Source organism: Halichoeres trimaculatus, unplaced genomic scaffold (assembly GCF_033239565.1).
Source record: "Halichoeres trimaculatus isolate MK-OKI-2021-1 unplaced genomic scaffold, fHalTri1.1 fHalTri1_scaffold_2, whole genome shotgun sequence".
Taxonomy (NCBI): domain Eukaryota; kingdom Metazoa; phylum Chordata; class Actinopteri; order Labriformes; family Labridae; genus Halichoeres; species Halichoeres trimaculatus.
In genome coordinates, this window is record NW_027437180.1 from 5,518,091 (window position 1) to 5,543,822 (window position 25,732).

Sequence of the window (25,732 nt, forward strand, 5' to 3'; positions counted from 1 at the left end):
AAACTTCACCGTAAGGCATTGATAGCACTAATAAAATGGCAGAGTGTAGGATACGTCCTTTTGTATTGGACCCCGAGTCAGACCCGGATGGTTCTGCAGCTCAGGAGGAAGAAAATCCACCTCGACACAGATCATCTCAGGACGCTTCAGTGTGGTGAGTCAAAGCGGTACTGTAACATGTATAGTTTATACGTTTATACTCGGCTCTTGGTGGGTGTATCCCTCAGTGGCGGTTGTGTGACTAACTGACATCACAGAGGAGGAGCTGCTTTATCAGATTACTCCAATAAAAAGAAAGGATCCTCAGGTCATCATGAAGGTCGAAATCTTGCAGCCAAATGGCAATGACCTATTTTCAGAGGCATCAAATCTCGTTCTAGGATATCAGAAAAAATACAATATCTCATTTTTTTTTTTTTTTTAATTCAGGGGGTGTAAGGTCTTGTTTTCAAATTTATTATATTATATGTAAGTATTAAATCAGGCATCAGCATGATATGTCCCCTTGAAAAATGGTCCGTGCTCAGTGGTGATGGGGCGTTTAACTGTTCAGGTTTTAGTTGTGTTTTTAACTAAAGTAGCGAAGGCTTGTCACAGGACCCAAACATTACTGAGGAATACAAGCATTTGCTTTTAATGTCTCCCTCTGACTCAGGAGAAACACACACAGACACACACAGTCATTCACACACACTCACACAGGCCTTCCCTTGCAGTCAGACAAGGATTTGATCATTAACTGTTACTGAATACTCTTTCCATTATTCAAGGTTGAATCCATGAGACCATGTTTGGTTTCATGTAGTTACTCTGGATGAATGAATCATTTCCAGCAATGAATCGATCAGGTGCAAATCCAAAAGAGCGAACAGATGGATGGTGGGTAATTGAGTGAATTCACGGATGTATGAGTGACTGAGTGAATGATCTCAGCAGGCCTGTTTTCTCCCTCAGCGAGCAGATGCAGGAAGGAATCACCCCCAGACGGACGCTGCTGATGATGGGCATTAGCACCGTCCATTAGTGAAAACAAGAGGGTGGAGAGGGAGGAAGTGAGGATAGGGAGGAGAGGAGGAGTTTGGTATGTGAGCAGAAAAGGATGCTCAGAGAGTTTTCAGTTACAGAGTGAGACAGAAAGTGAATAAAAGGCTGATTGAAAACAGAGAGGTGTGAAAAGGTGAGACGATGACACAGACACACAGAAATGTCTCCTGAGGGATCCTGACCCATGAGCACATTATCCATCCATCTGTCGGTGAAAACCCCTCTCCTTCTCCTCTCTGTCTGCTCACTCTTCCTGTTTGCCTTGCTCTCAGTGTCTCTCTTCTCAGGTTACAGACACACAAAGACGGGGCGTACCCACGTCTTATGGGTCAGAACAATCCAGCAGGCTCACCAGCATGCTCACGTCATGAAAGCACAAAAGCTTCTTCCTGGATTTCCACAGGTGTTCATTCTCTCCTAAAGTTGTTTCAGAGTTTGTCAAATGCTGGAAAAAGTATTTACACACACCTAATCTTATCTAATCGCACAAACAAGCATCTTTGATCGATACACTGATGAGGTACAAGCAGTGAGGTCCAATCAGTCAGTCTCTTTGGGTAAAATAGTGTCGAGGTTGCATAGCTGTTCGGGTTTTGCACTCACAGCGTTTTAAGATAAGAGACCAAAAAAAGGAAATGTCGGCAGATTTTTTTTAAAGGTGTAACATTAGAGGCTGCTGAATATCACACTGTGCTCTGCTTTCACAACGAGACACGCACATCACATCACATTTCTCCTCCTGATGCTTTTGGTGAATACTCCTGATGCATCAGTGGCAATCCAGTCAACTCTGTGTGTAAAGTTGAAATTCATGTCATTTTGCTGCCCTATTGATTTTCTTTTTTAAACGAACAGTATCTGAAGCAATCGAGAAGGGGAAGGCATGTCAAAGGAAGTTTTGAAATTGTTTTTTTTTGTTTGTTTTCCAAGTTTGTTACAGCAGATTTCAGGTAATATGTCTGTTTCATTTACAAGATTCTTTGATAATTTACATGTTACTGTGAGTTTGAGGTCATATCTCATAAATGTGTAGAAGCTGATATGATTTTAAAGTGTGCAGTGCAGCACAGGTCTCCACTGAAAGATATGCACAGACCGGGGTTGAACACCTTTCACCAGCTTGATCCAGTCAGCTCATCTCCAGTGGTGGAAAAAAAGTTTTTGGACATTCCAGGCATTTGTTTAATATTGCATTAAGAATCACTCTTATTTTTTTTTAAGTTAAATTTCTCTGAGAACAGCTTCAACCATGGTGTTACTAAACAAATCCTAAAAAGCCATTAAAAACTTCAAATTGATTGGCTCCATAAAAACTATGAGAAATTTTGAGTATTGGGTCATTTTGGAACCACGTGGTGATCCACGAACTGAAGGTCAAACTTTAAGATACCATTTTTCTTGCCGTCTTTTGTGCCTATCTGAACCAGCACAACTTAAAATTGTTCAGAGACAAAACTGGTTAAAACAAGAAACCCCACACAGAAAACACACCTCAAGATTCAGAATCTCAGCCACACTCAAAAAATAATTCATTGAATGAACACGATTTTTTAATGCCAACTATTCTCCATCAAAAGTAACCAAGTAAATTTAATGTATCTTGATTGTGTTGTTTCTATCTAATTTAATTGCTTTCATTAAGCAAGACCTAAATTTGTTAAACCAACTAATTGTAAATGTGTTGTGTGAACTTTTTTTGTGTTAATATTACGTCTTTGCAATGTGTGGGTCCAACTTAATTTGTAAAGGTTGTTTCAACATATCCACTAAGGTAAGACATGTGAACCGTGAGTGAGGAGGGTACACAGTTAAGATAAGACCTTGCTGTACATTGCGCTTTGTTGTATATTGGACAAAAACGACATAGGCTTTTTGAGCACCACTGCATGCACCAGCTGTGTAATCTTAAAACACTCCAGTTTGAAATTGGCAAACAAAGCACAGCCCATTAAGACATTTTGTTTTATTAATATTAACAACCACCAATCAAGCACAAACAGCCGCCTGCGCCCAATGAGCACAGACAGTTGGTCTGTGCCCGTCAAATACCATCCCAGTGCACAGTAGGGTCTCACATGCATTGGCTTTCCCCCTCACTCATGGTTTCAATGAGCTGTCACAACAAAAATTACTTTGTTAGTTTGTACCACTTATACAAAAAAAAGTTTACAAAGTTATGTCCAGATGCACCCCTGTGGATTGTTGGCCAGCTCCTTGGGAACTTGCACCCTTCAAAATGATGCCCAAATTAGGGCTGAGAAAAGATTGAATTGCGATTTTTCTGGCAGATATTGTGATTTCAATGCGATTCACGACTTTCTTCAAATCAAGCTTTGGGATATTTACATGTAGGGCTGAACAATTTTAGGAAAAGATCTAAGTTTTCTGGCAGATATTGCAATTCACGATTTTTTAATCATCAATAGTGATGATAAATAATCTGTTTTCATCAACTTCTACTCCTAAACAGAGGCTTTGTGTTGTTGACCTGCTTACCAGCACTTTTAACATATAGATTGTCTACAAATTTGTAAAACAGATTGTGTATAATACTTGACACAACAGATCCTGAGTCAGTCAGGAGCGTTGCAAAAAATTGCTGCTTTGGCGATCTCAAAATTGCATTGTCTAAAATTGCGATTTCGATCTGAAAACGATTAATTGTTCAGCCCTAACCCAAATTATCCTCTGATGAATAGGACCAATTGCACATTACTGCCACCTCCTGCTCTTGAGAGGTCTTGCAGATGGTATTCCTACCTAAACCAATTAGGTTGAGTTAACATAAATCAATCTTGTAGTTTTAAGGATTTTGCACATCAGGCTAAAACAACATGATTTAATCATGTTAATTTACTAAAAATGAAATAATATGGTAGAAGCTACATGTTCAACTTATGCTGATTGAACAAACACCTATGCAATTTTTTTGAGTGCAGGAAGGGGACAGCTGCCACCAGATATCCAGGAAATGCATATGCAGTCCTTCATTAGTTGGATCCACTCTGCAGAAATGCAAGCTAACCAACCACTTGGAGATAAACCAAGATCTGGGTGTTCAATGGTTTCTTCAGTAAGAATTGACCACATCCTGATCCATGTGAAGGGAAAACCACCAAATGACATCACAGTAGCTTCAGCATCAGTGGTCAAACCAAATTGGTGTCCAGTGTTCCCCCCACACTGTAAATGGCCAACTTTTACATCATGGCATAAGGTCCTACAAGGCAGTCAAGAAGCACCTGATCAATGAGAGACAGAGGTTAGCCTAGCATTGTTGGGCCCAAGCACAGAAGAAGTGGACAGCCAGGAATTGGAAAAGAGTCTGTCCAGTTTTCAAATGTATCTTCAGATATGAGCCCAGTGAAAATCAGAGGTGGATTACCAAAAAGGTCTGTTTACCCCTTCAACAGAGAGAAAGGCTGGTAGGGAACATGCCAACAGGGATTAGAGCTCTACTGAGTGCTAATGGCAGAACTACTAAATATTAATTGGATGATGTGATGGTTTATTGATTTTTTGCTGAGTTTTGAACACACTTTCTGTTATTTGTTGAGTTTGATATAAACAATGTTGAGATCGGACATATTGAAACCGTCAAGAATTGAGTTTTACTATTTTTTTTAAATAAACAAAAAAAATAATTTGTATTTGTTTGTGTCTCTTATGAAGCCACACCTTTGAAAAACAACAACAAAAAAATATTTCTCCTCGAATTTTATGATTATATTTAGGGCTGTGTAAAAATTTGAGGGTGTCCAAATACTTCTTCCACCACTACATATCAGCCAAAGAGACTTCTGCCTTCCAACTCTGAGCTGCACAATCCGAGCCTTGAGCATGAACTGTCTTATCTTTCTCTGTGTGAAGTGTTCAATGCCACTTCTTTCATGCAGCCTGTAATGGGCTGTGGTAAAGTTTTGATTGACCAAATAAAATGCATTTAAATTTTTGACCTTAGATTTTATTTCAGCAACTGCTCTTGAAAATGCCAACTCATTAAATGTTTTACTTCAAGTCTTAAAATGAAGAACTTATGGCAATCATTGAAGAGTATGAAACCCCATCTGAGCCAGCCCAAGAATGGTTAAAGGTCTCTCATTACGTGAGGCGGTATTTCTCTGAGATAGATGCTTCAGGAAACTCTGATGTAAATCTTGTGGCAAAGAGGTGTTTTGGGGATGGATTTTTCCTCTGATGCTGAGGCCGGGAATGGGCAGGGTAACAAGTGCCGCAGAGAAATACACAAACACTCACAAATTGACTGATGGGGCTGCAGCACCACTTATAGATTATCCCCTGCAGCCCACACTTGAGCTCTGGCTTGTAAATTCATTCCTTCCCTTTTGACACCTTTTCTCACTCTATCCAAATCCTCTCTATGTGTGTCTGCATTCCACACTCACTGAGCAGGGAGCATTGATTTTAGCACACAGCTGCACACAAAGTAGCGATACTTTTCAAAAGAGAAAGCATTTAGTTATTCAGTGTTTCCACATATCTAATCAGTAATCGAAACTGTCTCTGCTGCGAAAGAAGTAATCTGAGGTGACACTACAACACAAAGCATGCAAGCTTCAAGGAGTCAGATCCTCAACAGTCAGAGGTCCTCCACTCAGAGAAACATTTCTACTTTGAAATCTCAAAACTCCCATGAAGAGGCGTTATTAACCCAACTTGAACTGAACCAGAGAGGGTGACAATCAGAAGGCTGATTGAAAAATTAAATGAATAAAGCAACTGAGTTTTTTCTCCTCACAAGGGCTTTTTCAGCTCTGGCAGATATGGCTGCGGGCCTCCAGCTGACGTTCACTGCAAATATGGTAGATACGAGCATGGGTGGCAGTGGTAGTCTAGGTACAAGCACGTAGTGTTGTCAAACAACAATTTAGTTAAAAAAAAGTCTTGAAAACTTAGATTTATTAGTTGGGCCTTGTAAACATTGCCTGTTCAAAGAGTAATGTTCCTTAAACTGCTAATAGTGTTTAAAAAAGTGCATTTGAATGAAAATGAACTTGACTTTGTTGTTCAAGCTTATGTTCATGTCTGTTGATTGATTTTGTCATCTATCAAAATCCATTTGGATTAAAAAACATTGCTTCTTGTGTCACATATTGATATGAGATCAGATTGCTGTTGATTGATTAAAAGCCTCAAGTTCTCTAGATCAATATTCGATCAAGTCCCATGACTTATTTTTATTGGAGGGCTTTGTTATTTGATGGCAAAACAAAAACCTCAAACACCATTGATGGTTATATCTTTTTATAACCAGGGGCTGGTAAAGAAAAAAAAAACACAGTATATATTTTCAAGATGTGCTAGCATAGCAGTCAGTTTTGCATGTCTACCACTCATGAACAGCAATAAACCTGGCGAGCTGTAACGGTGTGACTGAGAGAAGACCATGAAATGAAAATGGACATTTTATTGAAAATATACACATGGATAAACAGCTGTTAGCAGTGAGTCAATCGGGTAAACAAAGAGAAAGTGAAAGTTTGGAGATCTTGAATAGAGTAGATGTGTGCGATGTTCCCAAGCCCACAGTGGAAAACCTCAATAATAAAATCAGTAATATGAAATCTGCTTTGCAGAACAGGCACTGCAGCAATGCACTAGTAACTCCAGAAATAACTCTTAAAGCAGTTAATGAACTCCAACATTTCACCACACACATCTTGAAGGACCCAGACGTAAAAAGCAAAGAGCGATTAAAACTTATAAAACTGAAGGTAGCAAGCCTTGCTGGTTTGTCTCCCTTATCTCATCTGTTCAAAACAAAAATGTTTGTCTCTCAAATCAAAATTTGCTGTACGGCTACACATCGCTGCTTTTCCAAAGGATTATCAACTTTCTCTGTATATTTTTTCTGAAACACTAACGGGTTGCACAACATCTGCCTCAGCGCCTGTAATGGCGCCTCCTTTAGACGTAATGCTCACTTGGCTGGTAACCTGGCTCATGCATACCACTAATCTATTTTTTTTACCATTAGTACAAATGGTCTAATTTCTGGGCTAATGGCTGGACATATATATGGACCCTCAATGTTTAATTTTTGTTCTGTTATTACTTTAAAACCATTACAGGAAATACGCTAAAACAGAGTCAATTCTACTAGGTCTGCACGATATATCGTTTGAACATCGCCATCGCAACAAGCGCATGCGCAATAGTCACATCGCACATGTGATGTGACTGTCATATTTCCCATGTTTATTGGAGAAATGGAAAAAAAGCAACTGAAATGGAAACCTATTCTATCTTGTACAGAGAAATGGCCTCCTGGATCCCTTTCATATACAGCAATCTTCATCATTCACAGATAAACCCCCTGAGCCTGGATTTAACGGTATTATAGGAATATGTCAGTTTTTTCCAATATCATGCAGCCCTAAATTCAACTAATGATAACCGCTGTATGTGCTGGCATCAGGTGTACCACGTACAAGTGTAAAACGGTTGATAAATAATAGGCTATGTAGTCGAAATAAATGACATAGAAAAGGGAGCAATTTATATAATCTTTTCCTTTACAAAGTTTAATGTCAGATCCATTAAACTTTAAGGTCCAGCTGCCTCTGGAAAAAATGGCAAACTAAAGATGAATCTGGAATTGTGATTATTGTTATTGGTATTATCATGGTTCTTCCTTGGACTTCGACTTCAGACACTTGGGGAGAACTTTCTCATAATACTGTGAATACACACACTCATCCATAGACTTACAGACAAATGGGATTACAGAGTGTGTCTGCAGGCTGTGACAGGGACTCTGTGCGTCACTCCTGCTGAGCCAGATTAGACTGAGCTTCACTGAAACCTCACAGGTTTGTGTTAGACCGACAGACACACTTAAAACTACAGCACCTGCACTCTCTACTGTATCTATATCTGGTTCACAGCTCACCTCTTCCCCACTGTCTGCCTGTCTCACACACGCCTTTAATCCTCTAATCTTGTCATCCTTCTATTTGTGTACACACACACACACACACACACACAAACTCTGTTTCACATTTGTGTTTACTGACTCAGAAACAGTGACACACATACGCACACACCTGCTCTCTGCCCTGCGTATCAGGGCTCCATGAAAGCGCCAGTTACAGCCCCGCTCTGCTTTTCCTCCGTCCATAGCTCTGCTGAAGAGGAGCGGCGTGTCGTGCCTTCATCTCCTGGAGGGAAACATAACGTCAGAATAAAGACTCACTGTAGGCTGAGGCACTGAGTCAAAATGGTCTCTATCCAAAAAAAGCCAGACAGGTTGATCGATGGACAAGTGCACAGACAGAATAGATAAAATGATGACAGTGCTGACGATGACCGTCCTGGGCTGCATGCAATTTTCATATGAAAGAAAAACACAGTGAACAATACAGCGGAGCGTTTCTTTTTATCTGCACGTGCTGATCAAACAACTCGGCATTCATCGCTCCGAGTGAGAAACACAAAGAGGAGAGGATGAGAAGATGAGAGGAAGGAAAAGGGAGAGAAATGAGTGGGACAGTTACCAGCAGGCCAAATGATAAAAAAAGATGCACTCTGTCATCAGAGTTTACACAGAGGGACAACAGCAGAGCCAGAGGGGCTGAAAAATGAAATGAATGAGGGAAACAAAAAGTGGTGACAGCAGAGGAAGTTGAGGAGAGGAGGAGAGGATGACGGAGGGACAGAAGAGGGAAAACAGACAGCAGGGCTTGGTTGCAGCAGGATGGGCCTGCCCAGGCAGCTTGTGCTGTTTGTGGAGTCCCACTTGCCCCTGCTCTGCTCCAAACACCATCCATATTTAATGAGACCCTTACAAAGCCCTGGGAAAAGAGATGCTGAGAACTCTTTAGTCCCTCCCCTTCTACCACTCCCCTCCCCTGCCCTCCAATGGTCACCTCTCTCCACCTTTTCTTTCATAATTTTCCCTCCTCACACTCCTCCATGGCTTCATATTCTATAACTCTTTTTGGATGGCTCTTTGGTTTTTTAAAGATTGATGTTTCCTGCAGCTCCTCTGTGTGCTCCAGCTCCTCCTAAAGTACCTCTGGGTGCCAAGCAGGAGCACAGACTAAAATATTTGCATGTGGACGCCCATAGAGGCTTTGCCTAGTTTTAATCATGTGAATTTCAAACAGGAGAGCTGCTCTAACTCCTGTTTGAAAAAAAAAAAGGAGAATCAGCTGTGCTCCCTCAGTCATAAAGAAACAGTGCACACATGTGCAGCAGTTCTCTCTTCCCCTTTTGCAACCACTCGCATTGGAAAACAAATTGAGGCACATGCTCTTTGTGGCAGTGTGTGTGTGAGTCTTTGTGCAACACTGTGTCTGCCTCCATGAGTGTATGTAGGCCTATGTTTTTATTATGTGAGCAGGCGGTTGGAGTTTGTGTGAATGTGTGCATGTCTTTGTGCGCGTTAGTCAGAGTGCTGCGTGCATCAATAATGTATTTAGATAATGCAGCTGCTTCACTCTATCAGGAACAACTAACAGGCGTCCTGAAGCACAGAGAAAGACAGAGAATGAGGGGAGAGAGACATTTGGGCAAAGATAGAGAGAGGAAACCCAAGGAAAAACATGGGCAAAGATAAAAAGTAAAATGTGAACATGCTAAACTTAGGCAGAAAGACTCAGGAATAATGACTAGGGATGGGTATCCAATTAGGTACTTGTAGGCACCCCTTGAGTTTTGTCTGTAGTACCAAGTACTGATTCGCTTAAAATCAAAAGGTATCATATTTAGGTACCTGAACACGTCTTTGTGACTGTGAGAGAGTAGAAGAGTATGCAATTAACCATGCTGGATATGAACACAGCATTGGAAGGTTACTCACTGTAAAACAGAGTCCTGCACTGGGTCGGGTACCCACAGAAAACAGCTGATTTGCTGGTGGTTTTTAAAAACTTTTTTTTCCCGGGTTTGGATCTGGGTGGAAAAAAAAACATGCGGGTCGGGTCCCGGGTTTTAGTTTGACACATCAAAATTAATATAAAATAATAATAAATACAATAAAATAAAAATGTAAGTTGTAAGCTGGTTGTAAGGCTGTGACCATATAGCCACGCTATCCAGAACTTATAATACATCCATGGTTGTGACATGATCACGGCTCGTACCTGCTGAGCGTCGCTTAAGTCTGGACAGAAAGTAAGTCTACTACATGTAAATGTCCTTTTAAGAGATTAAAAGTTTAAAAGCATTAAATGTAAAAAACAAGTGATTTTACAGTTATATGTGAGAAAATCACAGAGGGTTGATGATGGAGCTGAAGTCAGGCTTTTATTGGAAGAGTTGTTTCATTCAGGTGCGTTGTTTTCTCACTGGCATCTGAACTATGGCGATATACCGTTCAATTTTCAGACAATATGACCCAAAATGATTACTTTAAATAAGGTTAAAGGTCGCGCTGCAGGTTGTGTTTCAATGAGTCGGATCGGGTTGCAGTACTAATCGGGCTGATGCGCGGGTTTGCAGTTTGGGTGTGGGTTTGTACATCCCCGGGTCGGGGCGGGGCGGATCTTGAAAATTGGACCCGTGCAGGACTGCTGTAAAATAGATGTGTTAAATTGTAAAGCTTTAAGATTTTAGTACTGCATCATTTCAAATATGAAAGGTACCCATCCCTACATGTGACACACCTGAGTGTTGACTGCTTTTTCACAGATCACTTGGGCTAAGTTTGCTTCATTCTGATTGGTCGAAACCCATTGGTACAAATATCAATTCTCAAAAACATAAATGCAGAACAACCCAATCACCACAATTACACAGGAGTTAAGACACACACACACACACACACACACACACACACACACATATACACAATATATATATATATATATATATATATATATATATATATATATATATATATATATATATGTATATATATATGTATATATATATATATATATATATTTATATATATATATATATATATATATATATATATATATATATATATATATATATATATATATATATATATATATATATATATATATATATATGTATATATTGTGTATATATATAGCAAGGGTTTCAAACACAGCCCGTGGGCCAGATAAGGGGCCTGTGAAGTCATTTCATACAGCCCACTACTATTGCTTGCTGCACTCATGGCCCGGTCCACTGTTGGGACCAAGGCAGAAATACCTGGTGTGCGAGTTGACCCTGAGGGCAGCATTATCATCACATGAACCAGTGCAAAAAATAAACCAATAAATAAATAAATAAGGGGCTCTGCCAATATCCTCAAAACGTTAACCCTTTAAAACCTGACCCACCAAAAGAAATAGCCAGTACATTATTTTTGAAATTGAGATGTTTATTTACCCTTTTATCAAAAACTCTCAAAATTGCTAAAAAAAAAAAAAAAAACTATTTTATTTGCAAAGTTTTTGATAAATATGTTATTTTAATTCAGACATTAATCTTACCATAACTTCTTGTATACAACATGGAGTAATGTTATTATCAGTTGTTTAAAATGCTTAAACAAATGTGTTTAGCAAGTAAATCTACCTTTGTAAATCTACTTATGCGAAGAGTCCATTCTCATTGAGAGACATTAAAGTTTGTCATAACTGGGGCAACTGAAATCTTCTAGATACAAACAATAAACTTTTCCAGTAACATTAACAGTAATTTAACAATACAGTAAAAAATAAAAAGAATAGATGGAAAGTATTTTTTCTTGTGTGTAGGTGTTTGTTGTAACACAAATACTGTGACTTTAGATTTTGAAAGTAGGATTACTGTGCTGACATGTCGATCTGTCAAAGCTGGCTGACAGCTGATCTCCTGATACTTCAACATAACAAGATATGGCTTCACATGATGCTCAAAGGACAGGACGCCCTGTGTCTTTTAAAACAAGTTTTAGTTCTGTTTTTCTGTCTTTTAATTTGTACCTTATCACACATCTCTGGTGGTAAGATCAATAATAAAAGGGTGCCAGCTTGGCCTGAAGCCACTTTCCTACATGTCATTCTCTCACTCTCTCATCTTGTTTCTTCATGATCCACTCCCTCTACAAATAAAAGTGTAAAAGCCCATAAATATAACCTTAAAAACTAGGATGGAGGTGAAAACATGAGAAGAGGATGCACAGATTAAACTTAAGAGACACGGGATGAGAAGACATCCAAGTGCAGCTGTGGGAGTCCTAGCTGGAGGGTCCTGATAAGGACCAAGCTTGTTTTGGTAAGCAAACCCCAGCATGCTGTAGAGAGATGCTGAGTCTGAGGAAAGAAGACTGCTCGTCTCTCCAGATAACATGATGCTGCCTTCAAAACTCTTCAGCTCCACAGCAAAGCTCAGGAGTACACCAGGGAAGCAGACGGCTTCTGTCTGCACAGCTGAGCCCTCCAAAGATAGTCACTGAGTTTCTAGACTCCTGCTGAGCTTCTGGAAACCTTAAAACAACATGACATGCTCCACATGGCTCCTGGAGTCAAAACTCTTCATAAGGTACCTTCTCCAGATCTAACTTCTCAAGACCCCTTCAACCATGGATCCAGACCCTGCTGAGGGTCTAACTCCATGTCCTCATGCTACCCTGCCAGCTGTCTCTAATGTCACAGTGTCAGCCCTGGAGGGCGGAGTTGTTCACAGTTTACAACAAACCTCATCCTGTGATGAAGACGCTCCTGAAACCCTGGCTATGAAGGTCCTGCTCTCTCTCAGAGTATGCCAAGCTACTGTTGTTGTTCAAACCATGATTGTCTCAGGGCCTGACTCCATGCCAGCTGTCACCAATGTCACCAATGTCACAGCATCAGTCCTGGAGGATGAGCTTGAGGCTACTGAAAACATAAACACCAGTTTTTCCACTTCCAGTCTTTATCTAACAGAGATTTCTTCCTTTGGTCTCAAGGACCTGAATGTGTGTACAAGAGATCATCTTTGTAACTGAAATCATTTTAAGGGATCCTGCCCCTAAAGCATGCTCCAACTTGAGAAAATTTAACAAGGTCATGTCCCAAACCTTTTAAATAGGGATGCATCGATCCAACTTTTCTAGTTCTAATACTGGTACTGATACCTGGGCTTTGGATATCGACCAATACCAATACCGATACCGATATCTGATACCAGTGTTAAATAAAACCTGCATGCCCTACTGTAGAACAAAACTGATAATGTTTTGGGTAAAAGTCAAAAATAAGTATAATGAATTTCTGAAGTTAATATATACAGTGCCTGGCCAAAGAAAAAGTCACCACCAAAAAAGGGTCAAAAAGCCTTCTCCAGCACATCCCAAAGATTCTCAATGGGGTTAAGGTCTGGACTCTGTGGGGGCCAATCTATGTGTAGAAATTATGTCTCATGCTCCCTGAACCACTCTTTCACAATCTGAGCCTGATGAATCCTGGCATTGTTATATTGGAATATGGCCGTGCCATCAGTGAAGAAAAACCCATTGATGGAATAACCTGGTCATTCAGTATATTCAGGTAGTCAGCTGACCTCATTCTTTGAGCACAGACTGTTGCTGAACCTAGACCTGACCAACTGCAGCAACCCCAGATCATAAGACTGCCCCCTCAGGCTTGGACAGAAGGCACTCGGCATGATGAGTGATCACTTCATCTGCCTCTCTTCTTACCCTGATGGCCCATCACTCTGGAACAGGGTCAATCTGGACTCATCGGACCACAAGGCCTTCCTCCACTGCTCCAGAGTCCAATGTGTATACCCCATAGCATAGTTCCATTGGTCCTCAAAGACGATAGGTCCGTTTTGAATAGTTCTTAACCCAATTTTAGTAGTTTCTGCAATCTCCCTAGATGTTTTCTCTGCTTGATTCACAACAATTATATTTGACCCTTCTCAAATAGACAAACATCTTTTCCACAACCAGAATGAAAATAAGTTCTCTTCAATTGCAAACTTTTATACCCTGTGGACTAGGGCTGCACAATTATCGCAATCGCAATCGCAATCGCAATCGCAATGTCAGCACATGCAATTATGTAATCGCAAAAGGGGATATTGCAATCGCAATTGCAATGTCAGCACATGCAATTCAGATTTTTCTCCATGATAACCAAGCAAGTCTGTAGTTTCATTATGACACAACTTTTTTTATTAAATCGCAAGCACAATCGCAATCGCAATATTGTCCACCTAATCGCAAATCGCACCTTTTCCCCAAATCGTGCAGCACTACTGTGGACTGGTAATGCAGCAAAAAACAAAGAAAGTGCATCAGAGTTAATTTTTTAAATCAAGTAGCCGAGAGCACTGATGAAAAAAAAGCATAGAGCTGGTAGCCTGAATAGGCACCATGTATTGGCCCCTTCCCACTGATACCGATCCAGCTTTGAGGGGCACCAACTAATACACTAATACCACCGATCAGTATCAGTGCATTCCTATTTTAAAGTCTTTTATTTCAACAGGTGTCCCTACAAAGTTTCAGGAGCTGGGCGCATACTCAGACCCTCAAAAAGCCATTTAAATAAATAATGTAATAATAATACAGTAAAAATCCTTTCATTTGGTGCTCCAGACCTAGCTGACAGGTCATTGTTAACAGTGTCTAGATTTACCCAGCAGCTTTCTTACATGAACCTTCTGTCAAAATCCAAAGGCTGTTATTTTTTCATGCCAATACTTCAAGCTAAAATGAAGATTGGTCATCGTTCCATACAGCCCCCCTTCCTATTGATCTTCATTTATTTGCAGCACAAGCAGAAGTCATTTGCTGATACCTAAACAGAAGAGGAGCTCAAGTTTAATTTAAAATGTTGTTACTCACAGAGCAGAGCAGAGCAAAGCCTGGCCTTGGTCTCTCTTTTTTTACCTTTATTTGCCTCTCTAATACAGAATCATGTCTTCAGGCACAGCCTTCCAGATGAAGGAAGACACAAACACTGTTTGAGAAACCAAAAAACCAATGACTCTGCAAGACTCGAGCAAGATCCCATTTCAGGGTTCAAAGCCTAGAAAGTGTTCTCTATGGTTAATTCAACCTCTTGTCCAGTGGAAGTGAATTGGTTAGTGTTGGAACAAGGGATAAATTATTCTTGTTTTTAATGTGAAAGACAGATTTTGTATCTGAGGTCATGTTTACCCTTTTGAGTCCACTGTAACAGGGAGCTGCTGTTTCACGAGCAACATTAGAGAAATGTCTGTGAGGGAACTTTAGCCCCGCTCCAGCCCATGTCCTTACTTACCCCTCTTTGATACGACTCATATTACTTCTCAAAGTATCTCATTGCAAACCATCAGCACAATGGAGGAAGGAAAAAACATAACAGACCCCTTCTGATTGGTCAAAAACTTAACTTCCACATAGGCTTCATTTTTCTAAACCAGATGCTGCCCCTTGGTTGTGACACCGTGACTGAGATTTATAGCTCCACTGATAAATGGAGTTAGCAAAGTAGAGGGGGAACAGTAAATGACACAAACAGACACATTAAATAAGATTAAATGAAATCTCAATAACTGTGGAAGTCTCCAGGATCTTTGGCATTTCACGGGGGTTTAATGTCTGCTTTCTTCACTGTTAAGACCATCAGTCATCCTACACCCAGGCACCAAAATATGCCACATTGTGACAGCACCTACTGTGGCTGTAATTAAGCTTCATATTTTTTTTAAAAGGAGGAAATTGGGGGCAAACCTTTAATCTTTTGAATAAAGTCAATGACCTGAACTAACCAGCCACCTGCACAAGGATTGGAGTTTGTCTGACTTTTGAAGGCCCTCACAGGATCCCTCCAAATGCTTCAGTTTCCCCAAAAGCTTGCTTGGAAGGTTGAAAATGCAAACAAAGCCAGGTTTTGTTGAAGCATCTGTATATTACACACCCTGAACACACATTACAGTGCTTGGCTTTCTGAAGACATTATGCAACACTTGGTATGGATTTGACTATAGAGCTTTCCAAATGATATACCCCCTCAAAAAAAGCTAGGTAAACCAAAGCCGAGGCCTATTGTTTAATCTGCTTTTCTGATGTAAATTTCTCCCTCCCAGTGCTAACTTTCTTATTGGTGCAAATTTTGGCCTGACTTTGTTTAAATCGTTAAACTTACAAAGGGTACCAGGGGTATGCCATATCATATTCTCTACCATAATATTGGAATATTTTTTTGACAATAAAAATGAGTCATTTTGTGATAATTACAGTGCACAATGAAGTCTGACACGAGAGCAAAAGTAGCACGGCAGCATCAACTTTGTACTTACATGAGGATTTAGTACCTGAAAGAGGAGCTCCCTCAGTGATGTGGAGGTGGTTAAGCTGACCAAAGATCAGACACGCAGCAAAACACATTTAATGCAAAATGTGCAGGAGAACTATTACTGCGAAGGGTGGCATGTTCCTCCACCTAAAGCTAAAACACACGGCCAAATACAACCAGGCTATGAAGACACATGAGGAGGTCGTGAAAGCTACATTATTATCAGTGGATTTTTTGCCTCTATGACGAACATGAGGTCAAGTCGTACGTAGGGCTGAACAATTTATCGTTTTCAGATCGAAATCGCAATTTCAGACAATGCAATTTTGAGATCGCCAAAGCAGCAATTTTTTGCAGCGCTCCTGACTGACTCAGGATCTGTTGTGTCAAGTATTATACACATTCTGTTTTACAAATTTGTAGACAATCTATATGTTAAAAGTGCTGGTAAGCAGGTCAACAACACAAAGCCTCTGTTTAGGAGTAGAAGTTGATGAAAACAGATTATTTATCATCACTACTGATGATTAAAAAATAGTGAATTGCAATATCTGCCAGAAAAATTAGATCTTTTCCTAAAATCGTTCAGCCCTACATGTGAATATCCCAAAGCTTGATTTGAAGAAAGTCGTGAATCGAATTGAAATCACAATATCTGCCAGAAAAATCGCAATTCAATCTTTTCTTAAAATCGGTCAGCCCTAGTCGTACGTATTAGGGCATTGACGAATACTGCATTTTAGTATTAGTATTAGTACTTCCCAAAAGTCGACTATAGTCGAATCACCCCCCCCCATGCTCATGGCAACATGGTGTTGCCTCCATTAATAACCATAAAGCCAAGGGTGTATAAAGTTTAGAGACGCTGTTAATTGTAATGACACATTTTACCCACATTGTTGTTTAGGCAGAACTGAACAGAAACTCACCACAGTACAACGTCATAACCAAAAATGCAAAAAAACAAACAAACATAGGCTAGTTTAATCCAGTGGGCTATCAGCCTGTGCCTGCTTAACAATTATTCACTCTCGTCAAAGTCCTCCTCTTTAATAATCCTATTCTTGCGCAACTGATTTGCGTTCAAGAAAACAAGGGCATCCACGTCGCTGCTGCTGGAGCTGCTAGCCATAACTGGGTGTAGCTTCAAATGGTTATGCATTGAAGTTGTACTGCCATGGTACTTTAGGGTAGCCTTGCATATATTGCAGCCAACGGTCTTATCTGTTTTGGTGAAGTATTTACAAACCTTGGATACTTGCAATTGAGTCGTGACAGCCGCCTCTGCCATGTTACCATAGACTGTGTAAGCATGTTACTTTTAGTCTTCTCCTCTTTGTTTTCGTCTCCTGTCTGCTGCTTGGCGTGCCTTACATGTTAACACAGCGCCCCCAGCTGCATATCTACGGTGGATCATTACTGTAGATGCTGTTTCACTGCTTCATTACAGCACCCGGCTTTTAGAAGAAAAAAAAGAAAGAAAGACGAATACTCGACTATCACGCCAAGCGTCGAATAGTGGTTTTGGTAGTCGAATATGTGAATATTCGATTATTCTGTTAAACCCCTAGTACGTATTACCCGTAACTCAGACATAAAGCGTGAGCGCCGTGCAGCACACTTACAAGGATATTTGCCGGGTGCCGATTCATACTGGATGCGTCTCTGGAGCACCATGTTGCACAGCCCAGGTCAGCACCCATAGAAGCTGGATACCCGAGATCATAAGATCACAGGAGAACCACATGTTCCTGCATGAATCCCACCATGACAACGTACTTCCATGGTAATTAATTAGCATGTTAAGCTCATCTCCTCCCAAAACTTCAGCTCCTTCAGTCCATGCCTTCTCCTTTCTGTTGGTGTCCTTATAGAAAGAATGTGTTGTGTCGTATAGAATTATTAAGTTTTTCTCCTGCAAGATTAACTTTTACTCCTCCAAAATGTTATATTTCCCCTGGATCTGACCTTCATTTCAAGCTTGTGTAGTAGTAGTTAATGACTGGAAAAGTGGCTTCCATACTGTGTGTGCAATAAAAATGCTATTATTTAGAAGCAGCAACCACTAATAATAGGTTGGTCATTTCTTTCCTCCCATATCGTCATAAATATTGTTCCCACAAATTTGCTTAAAATATTGTGGTATTATTTTGAGGCTGTTGCCACTGATCACATCTCCTTGAAATTTGAACATTAATTGACTGATATATTGATTGCTTTGATAGATATAGTCTTGTTTATAGCTCTTAACTCTTAAAGTGATACTCCAGGATGGAACAGGTTGGGTCCTATCACAAGGTTTAGGGCAGAAATTACCCCTACAGCAGTGTTTTTGTGCAGCAGAAGCCCAGAGAGCTCACACCAAACACCCCCTCCCTGCTCCTCTGCAGGTTTCCTCTGCACTCAGACGGGGCCATATTTTACTTGACCAAAAACACAAATAAACGGACTCCCACCAAAAAAATCTGATATTGGTCTGCATTTACGCTTTATCTAGAGAATTTTCAGCGCGTTACTTTCACACAAAAACACCGCTAAATAAGGCTCTAGTTCTCATCGTGTCTCTTCGTCCTGGCAGACTACCTCCATTTGTTTATATCTGGTAAGCCGCGTGCGCGGACTGATACACTAAGTGGCGAGCTGTGGCTCTGCAGCGGAGGTAGCACCGTTTTACGACACTAAAGCTTTTTTTTTTTTCTCATGGCTGAAGCGGTCCACTCAGAAAAAAATGTAAAAGCCCAAAAATGTAACATTTTCAAAAAAAGGTGACTCAACAGAGCAGCAGATTTGAATCCACCTTTTAATGTGTCAAACAGATTTCTGTTCAAAATAATTATTGAAGGTACCAAGAAAATAAAATTCTACACCTAGACCTGTCACGATAATCAATAAATCAATTAACCGAACAATAAATAAGAATGTCCTCGGTAAGTTTGCCAGCCTTGATAAACTGACACGTGCATGCATGTTTGTTTTCCTCCTCTCTTTCCACCAAAGAGGCTGAATGAGAAGATGGCTCACTAGGTCTAGCTTTCCTAACATCGGGGTGCAAAGGTTCTAAAGCGGATTTAGCAGATTTATAGGGGAGTGAGCATCTGTCAAAAATGCGATCTTTGGGGTGAAGACGGGGCTGCTTGCGCCTACACTCAGAGAGCTGAAGCGAGCGTCCTGAGGGGTAAGGAGGAAACGCACGCTAATATGAGTGATGGCACGAAAGATACGGTTCTTAAGCCGCCTGCCACAGTCCCAGTGTGGGAATATTTTGTTTTTTTATCAGAATGAACAAAGTGTGAGCTCATGAACACCAACGAGCTGATATGTCGCATTTGTTTGAAAATAGTGGCGACGAAGAAGAAGAAGGGGAGGTGCAACGGAGCCTTGTTCTTTGACAATCTGCTTTTACTGAGGCTTTTGGTCGGCAAAGTAAACAGAAATAAAAGCGCCAAATGGTGGACGCTCAAAGACAGCTACATTGCCAAAGAAATGCAGCCCTTCAATACGGTTGAAAGCCAGAAATGTTCAAAATGTTTGACAGACAGTACAGATTGACTGGGAAAAAGTACATGTTACAAACAATTCAGGAACTGTATAAACTCCCTTTTATTTAGGCTAAGGTTTTTATTGTTGTTTTTTTATTTTTTTGGAGTTTTGTTTTTTTCTTTAGAGACAGGGTCTATGTTTTATTGTTTTTGATTAGTATTAATTATTTTCATTGACATGTATTTTTTTCTGAAAGAGAGTCCATTTCATTTTCATTGTATTTTTTCTCTTTCTTGTTTGTTAAATGTATTATATTTTTTGTTTAATTTATTTAATTTAACAGATCCTGACCTTTTACTTGTAGTTAAATACTCTAAATAAATTAAAGTTTCTTGCTTTTGATATGGTGTACTCACTTTATTATCCCATTTATCATAATTACATCAATGAAAAAATGGAAAAAAAAAACAAACAAATAATATCGACAATAATATTGTTTATCGGCAATAATATTTTGGAAAATTATCGTCAAGCAAAAGTTGTTATCGTGACAGGCCTATCTTCACCTAAATTTACAAAGAAGTGATTGTCACTAAAACAAAACCTTAGCAGTAGATTAACAAATATGCCTCTTCTGAGAGGGCAAATAGCAAAAAAGGTTTCAGCATTTCAGAGTGGCCACAGTAACTGGTGAATTAGATTTTATGTCCACCCCTGGCTCTGCTGCTGACAACAACACAGTGCAAAACAATCAATGTAAGGGTGAAACCAAATCAGCCTGTTTTTCACAGCATGCATCTTTAACTCTGTGATGTTCGTTATATTTCCCTCCTGTCCGTTCTTCTCTTCACCTGAATGTAACTGTATACGTTCACACCCTGTAGGGAGCTGAGAGGGGACCAGATCCAATTAGAGGCTCACATCGCTGCCAGGCATCGACATACAAGCCCTCACACAAACTGTCCTGGTAACCCACAGACCTCTTCAGGTAAACACTTCTGATCTAATCAACACAGGCTATGAGAGACTGGCTGTGTAAGTTTACAGGTGTGTGTCTGTTTCAACACGCATGTTGGCGGGATTAATCCTGCATGGAATTAACTTAAAGGTATTCTGTTAACTCAGAACAACAACAGCAGAGAATAGCACAAGTGTTTGTTTAATATTTACTGCTCATATATTTCACATTATGTTGCAGAGTCTAATGAGCGATTTGGTTCATAACAGAACTCTGGCTCCGGTTCAGAGAGCACATTTATCTTTCACCTTGACTTCACTGATGAGTGTTTACAGCAAATACGAAAACAAGATACAAGGTAATACCAAGGTGTTCCTGTATATAGTTCATATAGTAATAAATGTTTTGAGGACAATCATAGCATCACTGAAAATAACACAAGTATAATCAGTCCATGTCATCCTGTGGACCTTAAGCCGTTTTGCTAGCTGTCAGGTTGTTCATACAGATGTGACATCAGATACTTAGGTTGCCGTTGGAAACTACTAACAGTGCAGGTGTTAAGTTGAATAAATGATTAAATTTAATCACCCCTGCTGGTCGTCACATGAATTACATATTGAAGGTCATAATTCATAATTGAAGGTCATAACTCTGGAACGCTTTGCCCCTCCACATCCGAATGGCCCCCACAGTGAACTGTTTTAAGTCTCGTCTCAAGGCCCACTTTTATTCTCTGGCTTTTAACACCGCGTGAGTTGTGTGGTCCTCTGTGTCTTTTAATTTATTTTATCTTATTTATCATTTTAATTCATGTTTTTATTTTTTTTAATGTTTTATTTATTTTATGGTTTTTGCTTTTGTACAGCACTTTGGAGACGTTTGTCTGTTTTTAAAATGTGCTATATAAATAAAGTGGATTTGGATTTGGATTTGGATAATTCAGCATGATTTGAGATATGTCAACAGCCAAAGCCATGTTACATGAATTTATTAGGCAAATAAGTGATATTTTCATTACATTAAGCTGGGACTGCACGATATGGCCAAAAACTAATTTCTCTGAATTTTTTTGGCTGTATCATGATACACAATAAATATCTTGATATTCTGATTTCTCTTCGAAATCACTATAAGTGTTGGATTCAACCATTTGGTGCATAAAATGACATCAGTATAATGATTTAAGCAGATCTTTCAGTTGTATTTTTAAATTTGCAAGACAAAGGGGCAAATCTCAAACAGGTTAAGTTTAGCAAACCTTCCATTTTATACCAAACTTTATGTAGTTACATATTTTCAGTTCCAGTACAATAATTCATTCAGATTTATTCAACTGTCTGATATGAAATGATATGATATGATATGATATGATATGATATGATATGATATGAAATGATATGATATGATATGATATGATTCATTCATTCATTCATTCATTCATTCATTCATTCATTTACTGAACCGCTTATCCTGTTCAGGGTTGCAGGTGGCTGGAGCCTATCCCAGCTGTTATTGGGCGAGAGGCAAGGTACACCCTGAACCAATCACAGGGCTGACACACATGGACAGACAACCATTCACATGCACACTCACACCTATGGAGAATTTAGAGTGTGTGTGTGTGGGGTAGAGCCCGATTATGCCTGTCACCGATTAATCAACATTGGTCAAAATGTAGCCAATTATAAAAATTTTTGCTCCTGTGAGATTCTGTCGCTCCTGTTCCTGTGTGTCTGTGTGTTGGGCTGCACACTGCCCCAGTCCCCTCCCCCTCCGTCCACCATTATGTAATGTAAGACTACAGAATGGCGTTTTAACGTTGTTTAAACTGAGATAAATGCTACTGTTATTTCACACGTCCACCATTATCTAATGTGAGACTGTGATACGGCGTCTTAACGTTGTGTAAGTTGCTCATTGTGTGTTTACAGTTTGACTTTTTTTTCTACTTACTGTGTTCAAAGTTTGACTGATTTAATTTGATAGTGTTCTGTCTCTGTCTTGAATCATATGGGTGTTATAATAATTTGTGTTCATAAACAGTATATATCCTGTGTATATCAAGGAATCTGTTATATATATCAGCCGATATATCGGATATCAGCCGATATATCGGATATCAGCCGATATATCGGATATCAGCCGATATATCGGATATCAGCCGATATATCGGATATCAGCCGATATATCGGATATCAGCCGATATATCGGATATCGGCTTTTTTTTGCCCACAGTATCAGTGTCGGCATCACCCCCAAATATCCCATATCAGTCGGGCTCTGGGGGGGCACTGGGCATTTTCTGACTTCAGCGGGGAAGCGTATAGTGTGTTGTTCCACTGTGGAAACTGGACGGTCATTGGATAAACGCTGGGCTTTGTCCCGCCTATCGGACGCTCAGCATCTCTGGGGGTCTATGAGGCAGTGGGCTAGCCTGGACACTGGGCTTCTGCAGGATGATTGGATGATCTGTCTGAGGTCCAATCCCTTTTTGACTGACAGTGAAATGAGCCAGTCAACAACCTTCCACCGGAGCATCCTCTGAGTTGTACATTCAGCTGTTCTGAACTGATCCGGGGGCTTTATCGATCCCCAGTGAGTTTACTTTTTTTTTAAATAACAAGCGTTGTGTTTAAAGATTCTCTCTCTTTTCACCAATAAGCAGCTACAGCTACAGCTGTGGAGCTTCTCTACAGCCTGTCATAGTCTCACATATCAGCTCCAGCTGCTAGCAAGCTGGCACGGAGGGTAGAATTTACGTTTAAATAAGTAAACAAATTTATGATGTAGGCTGGAAAAAATGAGCTTCCCTTCCTTGACTGACAAGCAGCTGCCACTGCTCAAAACACTACTCATATGTTGAGTTTATAGACAGTAAAATTAATGGACATGGTCTCCCGACATCACCAGTCTGTTTCTGAAGCAGATTTTTGAAGCAAATCGGCTATCGCGGCCATATTAGAAGTGGCAAGGGCTTAGAGTACAGCTATAGGGTGCTCATCAGTCATGTGAGCTGAGCTGTGCCCCTGATTGGGCAAGCTTGCTATCTTAATATCCTCTGAGCGGCCAACTTAGAAAAAATTCACCCCCCTATATACCAGGCTGTATATAGGTAAATTTCTGCATTGAAAACGTCTGTTTTTGGCATAGTGTGTATGTGACTTCTGGTACTTCTGGAGAAGCCTCAAAGGGACACTCAAGAAACAGCAGATTTCAGCAATTCAGCATTGTCTGATGTTCTTAGACCGGAGGTTGCCTCTTGGTTGAGTCTAACAGCTCAAATACAACAAGATACGTCTGCAGTCCAGCTCCACTCCGTTGTATGAAGACACCGGTCATCTGGCAAAACGCTCGTCACTCCATTGATAACTTTCTCCACATTCCTGTTGGGCTGTAAAACCTCGAACCTGTTGACTCCTGGTCTGACTTCGCTCATCATGTTTGTTTTTTTGTTGTACTCAAGCTAAATAAGATCTGGTTTTGACACGGTTTGTTTTATTTTGTAAGTCACTAGGTGTTTTTAGGGAGCTACCATGCTCCACTTCCTGTCCCGCTCAGTCTTTCCTACAGTGAACTGACATGTCACAGCTTCAGCATCAGACAGTGGCTCCAGTGTGAGTTGACACAGTGACTTGAAAGGAAACCTGTCTGATCCATGACGGAGACGGACTGGAGATACATCTGATGTATTTCAGCTGTAAATACCACAATCTGTCACTAGCTGGAGTTAAAATTCAAATAATGGCTACTTTCATATTAATTTACATTTGTCAATTCTTGGAACAAAGATTTGTCCCACAGCTGAATGAATTGAGGGTCTTGTGAATGCTTTTTTAATGAAATAACTAATTTGAACAGTCAGAAAAATAAGGTGTCAAAAATCAGCATGACAAGAACTATGTCTCCCAGTAAAAACATGTTTAGTGAAACATGAAAATTTATAGTACAACCTATTTTCCTTGTGGAATAATGAGTGAGGTGAGGTTTATGACCTATACTTCTGCAGCAATACAGCCACAAGCCCATGCACAAAAAACTCATCTGCAGTTCATGAAGTTTCAGTTTGAGGCTGGCTCCAGAAGTACCAGAAACTACAAACACACAAATTTAATAAGTTAACAGCCTCTTACAAAATATTACTTTGGTCTATAGTGCCCATGTGTCTACCTGCACACATTGTATAAGGGTTAAGTTTTTACACAACTCCGCTAAGAAGATATAAAGATCACAAGTTTGCCCAATCAGAGCCACAGGTCATGTGACTGAAGGGTGGGCATCCTAGAGTTGTTGGTTAGGTCTATTAAAGCCCGCCGGGTTATGATTTCTGCATGCAACATGTTGTTCACGCAGTTATCATAGTGCTCTATATGTGATAAATCACATAATTGTCAGTATTTTTGTAATTTGGACACCAGGAGCTCCTGTTTGTCTACGTGTCTGTGCAGAAGTTTTAGTTTCACCCCAACCCAAAGTGGAAACACAGGTTTTATTATACAGTCAATCATGTATTCCTACTAACATTAACAGAGAAAAAGCAGAGATGCTGGGCCATTAGTTTCTGCTGACAGAGTCTGTTTTACTTTGTTAGTTTATTTAGTTAATTTTGAGGAAGAGAGACTCAAATGCTAGTGTCAATGTAGGTTTCTATTCCAAAGAAGGTTTTTAAATATGTCACCACTGAAGTGACTGTATCCGTTGGAGTCAAGCATAATCCCTCTGTGTGGATATCTATGATGCAGATGATGAACAAATCTTGGGGTATTCTTTTCTTTTCTATTTTCTCTCTCAAAAATAAGATTATGTTTTTTAGACCCATGGAAATTTATAAATAAAATATAGTGAATGTGCAACTTGTTATTTAGGATACCCTACATGGCACAACTGTACCAAATTGTGCCATCTATAGTGATGCCTACTCTTCTGGTGAAATCACAAAGTGTTTTCTTTACTGTGATACCAAGACAGAGATGGGGATTCTAGTTTGCAACTCTAACTTTAGTCACACTCAGGTCAGGCACAAGGACACTTAAGACTTTACTTGGACTCATGCTAAATG

The 25,732-nt window shown here is 39.9% G+C and overlaps 1 protein-coding gene across 1 annotated transcript in view; it reads right to left on the reverse strand.

The window, feature by feature from the left end:
- frmpd1a (FERM and PDZ domain containing 1a) overlaps positions 1–25,732 on the reverse strand; it is a 73,997-nt gene that overhangs the window by 43,119 nt on the left and 5,146 nt on the right. Inside the window, exon 2 of the mRNA XM_074665407.1 lies at positions 8,112–8,225. The gene's annotated coding sequence lies outside the window, so the exon portion shown is untranslated. The remainder of the gene's footprint in view (positions 1–8,111; positions 8,226–25,732) is intronic.